An 11,538-nucleotide genomic window follows, 5' to 3' on the forward strand; every position below is an offset into this window, starting at 1 on the left:
AATTGAATTCTGGTTGAATGATTTACTCAATCTTTACTCTCAGCTCTCATGTATTAACTAAGGCAGCACTGATTGAAATTCAGCACCATGTTTCACAACCTGCCAAGTGCCCCTGAAAACCTGCTTCAGAGTGGAGTGCAGATGAAGACACAAAGAGAGAGAGATAAGGGAAACCGAGAAAATGAGAGGAGATATCGGCCATTTTGTCTGCTTGTCTGTTCTCCTGTCTCTCTGTCTGTCTTCTTTGGCTGTAATGACCTCTCCACATGATCAGTGCACCTCGGAGAATAGCCATTCACCTTCTCCTGGCCCTGTCATTTTCTCTCTGTCTGCCACTTCTAATTCTCTCCTTTTTTTCCCTGTGTTTCTAGTCACCATGACAGCATTCCATCTCTCTCTCTCTCTCTTTCTATTTCTCACTCTCATTTTCTGCCCTCCTGCAAGCCCCCTGCCCTTCTATTACACAGTAGGCCACGTTAAATCTCGGTATGCCTGTAATTTTTCTTCATGGCTGTCTTTTTCTTTAATTTCGGCTGCTGCTCTGCCTCACACCTGTGCCAATCTACCCTCCACCATCTTGTAGAGTAGACTTCATTGATGGCATTTTAAGTGTTTCACAGAAACTTTTACGACTTTTAAGGAATAGTCCGACATTTTTGGAAATAACACATATTGGCTTTCTTTCCACTACAAAGATGGAAGGAATATGAAGCTTGAGCAGGCAAGGTGATTATCTTAGCTGATGATAAGACAGGTTATGAACAAGTCAACAGTTCAGAGAGATTATACAGAGTATTACAGCCATAATGTTCTCATTGCACAAGAGAAGTATGTTATGGCAAGGTTTTACTTGGAAAATGGTCTGTATATGTTATGTCATGTCTACAGTGCAATGTTTAATAATTTTACCCCCAATACTGTGTTACTTTACTCATTATCACCTTTAAAAATATTACAAATATGTGAATAATAGTAAATCGGAGTTATGCCTTTGAAGTTGTTTGACATTTTGGGAAACACTTTGGTCCCTTCAATAGGAAGCTACAGCTAAGAGATAGCACAAAGACTGGGAATAGCTAGCCTGACTCTGACTCTGTGGAGTGGGAAAACAGTCTGCCTGTCTGGACCTGTTAAGCTTACTTATTAGCATATCATTTCTTGTTTGTTTAATTTGTACAAAAACTAAAGTGAAAAAATAACAAGTGGTGGTTTTGCTAGCAAATAACCACTGCTTTATAGTTAGAAACCTCAGCAGTGACCATAGTCACCAATAGGATTTATTCAAGTTTTCCACAGCACGCCCACCCAGGTAAAGACAATCAAGAAGACACAGTGTTTATTCAGGCTCATTTATAATCATTCTTGGACAAAGCAACAGTGTTCAACAAGTGCTCAGCCAGGAACCAACTGCTCAGCCCCCTTTGTTTAAACGATTACAATTCTGGGTCGCACAAGTGTGACTGAACCTCCGCTCTCAGATCTCCTTCTGCAATAAAACAGCTTTGTAAATTTATTTTCTACAAGATAAGCAAACTAATCTTGATCACAAGCATATTCCACACTCCCGCTAGATTTTCACAGCATGCTTTTGATTTTGAGCTGATTAGGAGATTATGAAATGGATGTTGAAGCTCTTTGGTATGTATTATTGTTACACATTGATCTGTAGTGCTGCCTGCATGCTGCATTAGAGCCGCTGCTTATCTACAAAGCCAAGGGCGTGGGAAAATCTACCAAGTCAACCTCCAGCTGACTTACAGTTGGAGTGGAGTGGTCTCAGAGTACCATTGCTGTGGTTGAGTGGTCTGCAGTTTACAGCTCATGTCTCAACGCGGTCATGCTAACCTGAAGTGTGCTTACTTGAAGTTTGTGTTTGTTACTTTAACGGGATTTCTGTGGTTAGCTGCATGGACACATGAGTCATTTATGTAGTGTGCCACATTTACATATTTTCATTATCAGTGTTAGCAAATAAAACCATACAAGGAGCTGCTCCTAAACTTTTCAAACTCATTCACAAAGGCCTATCAATCACACAAACTTAAAATTCTTGTCTTCTGTTTCCATTTCTTGCTGCCAAGATTTTCTTGCTTAGCTACCTTGACCAAAAAAAATTTGATATGCAAGCTTTATGCCAGTGAATATACCCAAATTCTGAGGCAGCAGGCTCATAAATATTCCACACTGTCAATGATTTTAATTTCACAGAGTGCGAAGTGCCATTTAATGTTTTGTACACACATGAAAGAGCACACTTTCTAATGTTTTGAGACTTGCTTTCTTTGGTAAACAAAGCAGTTCCAAGTCCTCCGCCATCTCTTAAAGAGAGATGGAAATCACCCAGAGGAGAGGCCCTGGCACGCTAAGATAATAGGATCTCTGCTCGTCTCTGTGCTGGTCTTTGGTCTTCACAAGAGCCAAACCTGCCGCACTAAACACTTCTGCCTTTTCCCCTCATGAAATATGGATTTGTGTACAGGCGGGCACAAATGCTAATCATCGTGCAAGTGTGAGTGTGTGTGTGTGTGTGTAAATCCTGGTGACTTTGTGTTAAGTATGTGTATTGGTACGGATATGCACGTGTATGTGTGTACTTCGCCAGGCCGAATTAGATTTGGGTTCCGAGGCGAGAAAGGAAAGAGACGCATGGAGGAATTTAGCTATGAGGCTCATAAATAGTTTAGCCACCCAGAGCAGATTCATCAAGTAGCGTGAGGGATAAATCATATTCCTTCCCTCCTCTTTTACCCCCACCCCCACCCCCTCCCTCGATCCCTGGCTTCTCTCTCACCCTGAAGAGCAGGATGGAATAAAAGATGCTGGATGGTAATCCTGAGACTTCAGAGAACCTAATACCTACCGACACTTGTGCTATACTGATCCAAGATATGGCTCTAAACGCACACTCCGACCTGCTCAAACGCAAATTCACATATACAATCTACATATCCACATACGCAGGATCAGTGCACCTTCTGGCTCTGTGTGTCTCTGTCAGGGAATGGGCTCAGACAATGTTGACAGTAATGAAAAAGCATCATCAGCATGTAGGTTAATTTACTCCTGCTTCTGCTCTCACACACACATTTGAGCTGACGTTCGCACAGCAGCACCCTGAGCCGTGTCACGTAAAAACCCCAACAGTCCGATCGATAGTGATCTGTTGCTCTGGATCATCCAGTGACGTGACAAATATCCTCGTCGGCTGCCGTGAGCAACAATTTCCCCCCAAATTGAAAGGCCCCAGGGCCATTCAGGTTCTGGTGTTATTTGGCTGCTGTTTTCCCCTCATGGCCATCCATGAAGGATGAACCTCTCTATATATCATCTCTGTCTCATTGGATAGAGCCCCAGCTCCATCACCATAGCAATGGGTGTTTAGCCTACACCCCAAGAGACATAGTCATTCCACAGATTACCTGAAAGAATGAGACTGTGTGTGTGTGGCAGTGGATTTTGAAGCTTTGAAACTGTGTGAGTGTGTGTGTGTGTCTGTGTCTGTGTGTAGTTGTGATCCTGTGTTCCTTCTGGTGTCGCCTCCATTTGTCGTTATGAATTATAGATCAGGGTTGCCTTGGGATCTATAATAAAGGCTGAAGAGTGTCCCAGTCGCACACCTGAGCCCTCTCCTCTCTTTTGAAGCAAGTAGAAACAACTTTGAAACAACCTGTTCCACAGCAGACTGCTCAGATGGCCACATGCACCAGCTTCCAAACAAGATATTGCTTTTTCTGTGACTCTTCAGGTACTCTGCCCTCCTGCCTCGTCCTAAATGTGCGACGCATGCAAATGTCTGTCCATCCATCATGGCTCCTGTCTTTCCACTTTCTCCTCTCTACCCTCACTGCTCTTTAAGCCACATTCTCTCCTCTTTCTCTAGTTTCTCCCCTCTTTGTTTGCCCCCCCCCCCCCCCCGAGATACCCCTCTCTCCAAAGTGCAAGCCTCTGAGCCGTTTGCTCCTTCATTACTTCATTACTTCACTCTCGTCCCTCTCCCTCGCTCTGTCTCTCTGGGGAGGGCTGCAGTGGGTTTTCATTACCCAACAAGTCAATCTTCATCACGGCGTCCTCTGTGTGCTCTCATTGGCTCAAACACACATTGTTTTGAACACACACACACACACACACACACACACACACACACACAGACAGACACACACACACACACACACAGGTGTACGCCGCCTGCATCCTCCTATACTTCAACATATCATCTTCAAGGTAAATCTTTACACATTGTGTGTTAATGACTTTAATATATTTTACCTCTTGATCGGTGCGGAGGGAGCATCAGAAATGGCAAACCGACGAGAACGTGGCTGGTATCACGATTTGAAGACTGTGAGAGAAGGAAACCAACAGTGTGGTTTGTGCCAGCATTAGCAGTCACACTAGATAGTATAATAGATAATATGCTAATGCAGAGCGTGTTGTTTTTTCCCCTGAAACCCTTTGTTAAGTTGTAGTTGCGGGCTTACTTATCAGCAATGGGCCTGTGGGAAGGTAAAGCTACCACACAGAATATCAAGTAAGGTGCACGTGCATGTATACACCTTTTCATTCCTGCCTTTGCCTACAAAAAAGCATCCTCGTAGAAGCTTATAGTTGAATCAGGGAGCTGATCTAAAGGCAATATCATAATACATGTATCACTTTGTGGCTGAGCAAGCACCTGCAGCAAGGTGCCTTTATATATGATCGTGAGTCTTGCAGTGTGTTTGTGCGCATTTTTCACACCTTTGTGTGTTTATTTGATACCGGCATTATTCTTCTCTTCTCTACATAGCAATTACTGATGGAGAAAAAAATAATTTATTGCAAGTGCTTCAGAATTTTCTCAGTGTGACTTAGGGCCTGCGGTCTTGAAAATGAAAGGAGACTGAACTTGGCTTCACACACACACACACACACACACACACACACACACACACACACACACACACACACACACACACACACACACACACATACACACACACACACGCACACACACGCACACACACGCACATCAATTTTATGTCCCCTTGTTGAGTGCCTCTAGAGAAGAGACAGTCTGCAGCCAGCCAGTAGTTTACTCCTGAGACAGATTCTTGTTTAGCATTTAGATTGGCTTGATCAACCACCAGTTAGCCAATATGTGTGTGTGTGTGTGTGTGTGTGTGTGTGTGTGTGTGTGCGTGTGCCTGTGTGTGTGTTTGTGTGTGTGTATTTGGGAGCACATGGATAGGCAATTATATGTGTAGGCATCTATGAATGTGTATCTCTGTACATGTGAGTGCAGATGCCTTCCTATGTTTGTGCACTTGTGCTTGCATGCGTCTGTGTGTGTGTGTACACATGTGCGCTCCTGTGTGATGAGCCATGGCTCACAGCTCTTGGTGAACACTCCAGGCCAAGGTTGCCAATGAGACTCAGTGAGGCAGTGAGCCAGGGTCACACAAAGTTACACATTAATCTTTCAGAGGGAACCCCGCCACCATCGCCACACCATACCAGAATATCCCTGCACAACCACTCCTCACAGCATCATGTGTTAATCCAAAATCACACACACACACACACACACATACACATATATATAGATATATATAAACATTACAACTGTTAAAGAAATAATATTTTATTCTAATATTTATTTGATGTGTAAGGCAAATACGTTGGTGTCTTGTTCTATTCAATAATTACTGGAGGATTTCAGAAACACTCAATCAGTCAAACTGTATTTGAGGAGGAGGGTCTGAAAAGGTTAATGGGATTCTGCCGGAGCACTACCGCCTCATGTGCATGCAAACACACACACACACACACACACACACACACACACACACACACACACATAGCTGAACTCAGTGTGAGTTTTCTGTGCTTACTAGATGTATGTTTAAATTAAGATCACATCATTTAAAGTTAAATTGATCAAACACTTTCCGTACGTTGTTTTCCTCACACTGTATACCTCTGTGGTAGGTCCCACAGTATTTGTTATAATACCAGTTGGTGTGTATACATGTATCCACTCGTGCGTGTGAGCTGCACTGCCTCTCACCTCTCGTTTACCCCGAGTTCAACCAGAGTTCACAGTCCCCCCTACGCCACTTAATGTGTGTGTTGGTGAAATAAGAGAGACACACAATGAGTGTGTATGTGTGTGTGTGTGTGTCTTCAGTTCTCTGCCTCAAGTCTCCCCAAAAGCCACTTATGTGCTCACAAAGTTATGACTGTGTAGGGAGAGACAATTAGTGTGTGTATGTGTGTGTGTGTGTGTGTGTGTGTGTGTATGTGGGTGCGTATGTGTGTGTGTGTGTGTGTGTGTGTGTGTGTGTTCACACGTGTATTCATGCATCGCCCATGTGTGCATGTGTGCCTTGGTGACAGATGTCCAGTTTCTGATGACTCAGGGTTCTGTGATGTTGTTGCCCCTCAGCGTCTGTTTTATAGCCCGCTGTGACATTATAGTTTTCAGCTCTATTTCCTGCTGTTACACAGGTGAAGGATGTGCGGTGTTTGACAAACTACATTACCCTCTTTCTGTGCTAGTATAACAGCATTCAACCTGCTAACTACATAGAAATCGCACACCTTCTCTCCTCCTGTTCATGTTTTGCCACTGGGTAGTTGTGAGAGAGGGCTGAGGGTGATAACACTTTCTGGCAGAGCGACATAGAAAAGGTGGGGACTCTGCATTTACTCTGTGTGCACATGTGTGTGTATTGGCCTGAAATAATTCAGCCCCGAGGTGATGTGCTGGTAATGGTGCCGCAAAAGCAGGCTGTGCTTTCTCCTTCTTTCAGAAAAACACATGGAACCGCAGTCGCACAGAAGCACACCTGTTGTGGTCTAAGAGGAGTCGCACAGTGTGTGTTGATGTGCGCGCGACGGCAGCAGTGTACAGACAGGACAGAGAGCTAAAGCAGATTTGACAGGCTGTCCTAGGCACTAATGCTACAAATGGCTGCCTGGATGGAAATATCTTCATCATCCCAAACAAATAGGCTGTCACTCAGCCCTCCAAAACTCTTGTTGACTGAGTCCCATCTCTCCTCTCTTCTCTGTCTGTCTCTATCTCTTCTGCATGCACACCTTTTGTTGGTGTCATCACTTCTTAAGCTTTTATTCTGATGTCATTTCTCTTTTACTTCCTCTGGAAAGAGTGAGAGCAAACCGTTTTCTAAGTGTCTGTAAATGTGTGTGTGTGTGTGTGTGTGTGTGTGTGTGTGTGTGTGAGGGAGATCATAAATGAGACTGATGCTTGGCCTTTGTTTGAAATATGAAACCGCTCTCAGATGTATAATATTACAGCAATAGAACAGCAATCAGACGTTAATTGAATCTGGGGTTATGACTTTTCTGTGTTCTCGCTCAGCTGAGTGTCTCTCCCGCTTTCCCTCTCTGTCTTTCTCCCTCCCTCCTATTTTTTTTTTCTCTCAATGACTTTCATTTTCTTATTCCTCCAGTATCCCTAACTAACCCACTTTCCTCTGCCTACTGTCTGTCCCTGCATCTTTCCCATGTATTTATTGTAATTCTTGTGGCATGTTTCAGCCCGTGCAGCGTGCCAACCCCTCCCTGCCCCTTTCTCTGTTGTTAACTGCCGCCGCAGCATGCGGCAGGACTCCCCCCCTCTCTGCTTCAGTTACACCATTCACGTCTCATTAAAAGACCTTCTGGTGAAATGTCACCATCTTAACTACCCTTCGACATGGGACACTCGCAGTCAAATGTAGAAAAGTGATGTGCGTGTAAGTGTGCATGTGAGTGCCCTCGTGTGTCGCTGAATCTAAGCTGCCACATTATCTGTTGCTCTGTGTCTGCCCGTATATGCGGCCGTGTCTTTCTTATGAGAACCAAGCTCACTAGACTTTAAAAATATGGGGTATTAGGCGAAGAGGGGATGCTGGTCGCCACTTTTTCTTTCATGGAGGTTAGGATTTGTGTTCAAGTGTGAAGTTAGAACCAGAGTTAGGCTGAGGTTGGGTTCAGATTCAGGTTAAACATGTAGTGGAGGCAGTTAAAGTCAGGTTTAGTTGTAAGGGAATGAATTAACTGTGTGTCCTCACAAGCAGAGTAATACTACTTACTACGTGAGTGTGTGTGAGTGTGTGAGTTTGTGTGTGTGTGTGTGTGTGTGCACGCTTCTCCTCCCTCATGAAATGGGAGACTATCTATCCAGCCTGACCTTCTCCTTAATTGCTTAGTTTGGGTTCTGTCTCTGCTCATTTCAGGAACAGCGGTCTCCCTGAAATGACTGCTGACTCCCAATTGTCTCTGGCAAAACCTCCCTATACCTGTCGCAGCTGACAACCCACAGACCCACATTTTGACAATGCACACATTTAAGCAGAGGTGCAAAGACACATGCATGTGCATCAGCTGTTGCCGGGGAAACTAGAAAGTAAGGCAATTTGTTCTTCAGTGTCACCCAAGGTTATATGTGTGCACGCCGCACATGGTGGTGTGTTTGCAGGGACTGATATCTTCTCTCTGTCCGTCTGGTCATGGAGGATCTCTGTGCAGGATCCTGTTTATTCAGCCATCCTTTGTAATTGTTTTGATATGTCATCCACCACTTCACCACTTGTCTTTGTGTCGCTGCACTTGTACATGAACATCTCGACAGTTAGACCTTTGACAACTGTAAGGAACAGCTAAGAGAAGAGAAACTTGAAGGATCCGAAGCAGGGAAACTGGACAGTGGTGAAACCATCTCGTGATCATGAAAGGTGCATTTTAAGTGAACAGTTTGACATTTTGGGAGAGGCCCTTATTCCCTTTCTTGCCAAGAGTTGCATGAGAAGATAAATACCGATCACACATGAAGCTACAGCCAGTTAGCTCAGCATCAAGAGGAAACAGCAAAGCTACCTGCCTATCAGCATCTGTGAAGATCACTAATGAACCTTTAATGACAGGACTATTGGAGGTTACTGTTCCCTGCCAAGAAATAGTCACATAGAACCCCTCCACCCCATGAAACTAACATTTAGAGGTGCTGGTACAGTAGGTGGCAAAGCCAGGCTAAGCTAATGAGCTACCCCACAGACATGAGATTGGTATTGATCTTCTCATTAAATTCTTCAGGAAAGCAGAAGGGCATTTGTCCCAAAATGTTCAACTCTAATTTGAAAAACAAGGTGGGACAATACAAAACAAATGGTGGATGGATTAAAATGTCTTTTTCTGTCTGACATCAAGAACCAATACTTTAAAAGTGGCATAAATGCAATGCTGGGATACAAACATTAACAAACAAATCCACAGTAACTAAGGAGCGTGGGGCTTAGTGAATGGTCAATTTGTGTCATTTCAATCTCTTACATTCCTCAGACAAATTTAAAAATGCTATAAGTTTATTTAAATGAGCTATTTAACAAAACACCAATACATAAAAACATGCTGCAATAAATGGGCAATGTAGTCTAAACAGACAGAGTTTATTTAGAGACGATTAACAATGTGCAGGTTTTCCATTATTCAGTTTCTTGAAATATTTGGGTTGGTGTTCTGCTGAACCTTTCCTTTTGTGGAAGGGAATTAGGGGAAACATTTCCCAAATATTGCTCGGAGGAGCGAACAATATTCTCCTCGTCAGCTGCTCCGCTGCTGCGAGAAAGAACAACTGCACTTAAAACAAATTAGCGAGATCATGACGAGGTGCTGAGATATTGTCAGAATGACAGACTGGCTGCTGATAGGGAGCAAGTAATATGGTCAGTTCAATCAGCTGTAAAAAGAAAAAAAAAAGAGATTATTCTTATTAATTCCTTCTCCTGTGCTCTTTCATTCATTACTCCATGCCTTTTGGCTCCTATCTGCTCTTATCTCTTCTCACTTCCCTTTATTATCCTGTTCAAATTCAAGAGGCAACTCTTGCTTCACTCACATTATTTAATAAAGTGAGCCTAAAACTACCAAAGCCCACACAGCAGCCAGTTGCTAATCAGCTGGCCCTTTATTAACCCTGTTAGCTGCACCTGTGGCATGCTGCCTCCAGCTCTTTGCAGCGATGCCAACATTTAAGCAGCAGCACAGCCCACAGAGCTGGGGTGTAATGTTGCCGACCGGTTATTGGGTTCATCTGAGATTATGAGTATTAATCAGAGATGGAGTTTCTGCCAAAAAAAAAAAAAAAATTAATCTAGGTTTTATCAACAGTATTTCATTGCATGAATTAGTCTCTCCTGGATGAAATAAATGTTATTCTATTGATGCATTGTGAGCTGTCTTCATTGGTCATCATTTTTTAATGCTATTAAATCTCAATATCGAAATTTGACCTTAAATGTGAGTCTGTAGGTAATCTGAGCAGAATGTGTTGTCAAAGAACTACAAAGCAATGCCTTGGGCATATTGTCTGGGCTTTGGTTCACTGCCCTAAATGAGAATTTCAGCACTGCCAACTTACCTGGGCTGTGTTCACTATCTCATCTCTCCCTCTTTCTCTGTCTGGCTGACAGTCTAATTGTCATGTGGGCAGCCTCTGCCGCATGGATTTAGTGTCGCGCTTGCCTTAATTTAATTGAAAAGCTGCGGAAAGGAAGGAGGAGGGTAAGGAGGGAGGGGATGAAAAACAGATAAATAAAAAGTGGAACCAATCTTTGGCGGGTGCGCTGGGCGGTAAAATGGCTATGTGCGGTGAATAATGCATGGGGGAGATGGATAGGTCTGCGCGGTTCGAGCCCAGGACTGCTGGCGCTTCATTACCGAGGTGTTTGTATGCTGATGCTATGATGCCAGCTCCCTCGCTCTGTGACAGAGAAGTGGCTTCAGAGGTCCCACCTCCATAAACTATCTCATATTTTGTCATTCATTTTTCCTTTTAAGCTCTTTCTCCCTCTCTCTTCCTCTGTAAAATTTAACGCTTGAAACGCCCAACACACAATTTCCCCATCTATCTGTGTATGTGTGTGTCTGAGTCTGAGTCAATTCTCATGTGGTACGATAGCGAAGCACAGGCAGATGGTATTTAAGCCTCCCTCTTCTTGGGAGCAACACACACACACAAACACACACATGCACACAGACACACACACGGACACAAGCCAGCTTCTCGTGGAGCTAGTTTACATGAGAGTCAAGAGACAACTTTTGCATTTGACCTTTGACCCTTGTTGCACCTGTCCTGTCTGGCCTACAAGTGTCATGTTAATACAGATCTCTACTCATTATAGTTCCTCTCATTTCTCTTGTAGAAGCCTTCAACCACCTGTTTGTTCATGCTAGGTGTCAATGTTTAAACATGAATATAGGCCAAAATATCATGATCACTTTTTTAAAATCTCCAAAATCCAATCAGTATCAGCCTCGAGACTCTAGGTTCAGTTGGGCTTGCAGTGGTAGCAATGTTGTGTGTGCTCTGTTTCTGTTTTCAACAATATGACTGCTGGAAATGAGCAGCGGTTGCTGTGTTGTAGTCAGACAAACAAAATAAACAACTCACAATGCACCCACTCTGGAGAATTCTTCAGTGGAAAATACAGGAGTGGGGCCAGGTTGTGTCAGTGTTGTTGTGGTTTGAAGGATCTCCCACCTTACTTGCTT

This window comes from Trachinotus anak, unplaced genomic scaffold (genome assembly GCF_046630095.1).
Source record: "Trachinotus anak isolate AG129_WGS33_773 ecotype Australia unplaced genomic scaffold, CSIRO_AGI_Tana_v1 ptg000012l, whole genome shotgun sequence".
In the NCBI taxonomy this organism is placed as follows: domain Eukaryota; kingdom Metazoa; phylum Chordata; class Actinopteri; order Carangiformes; family Carangidae; genus Trachinotus; species Trachinotus anak.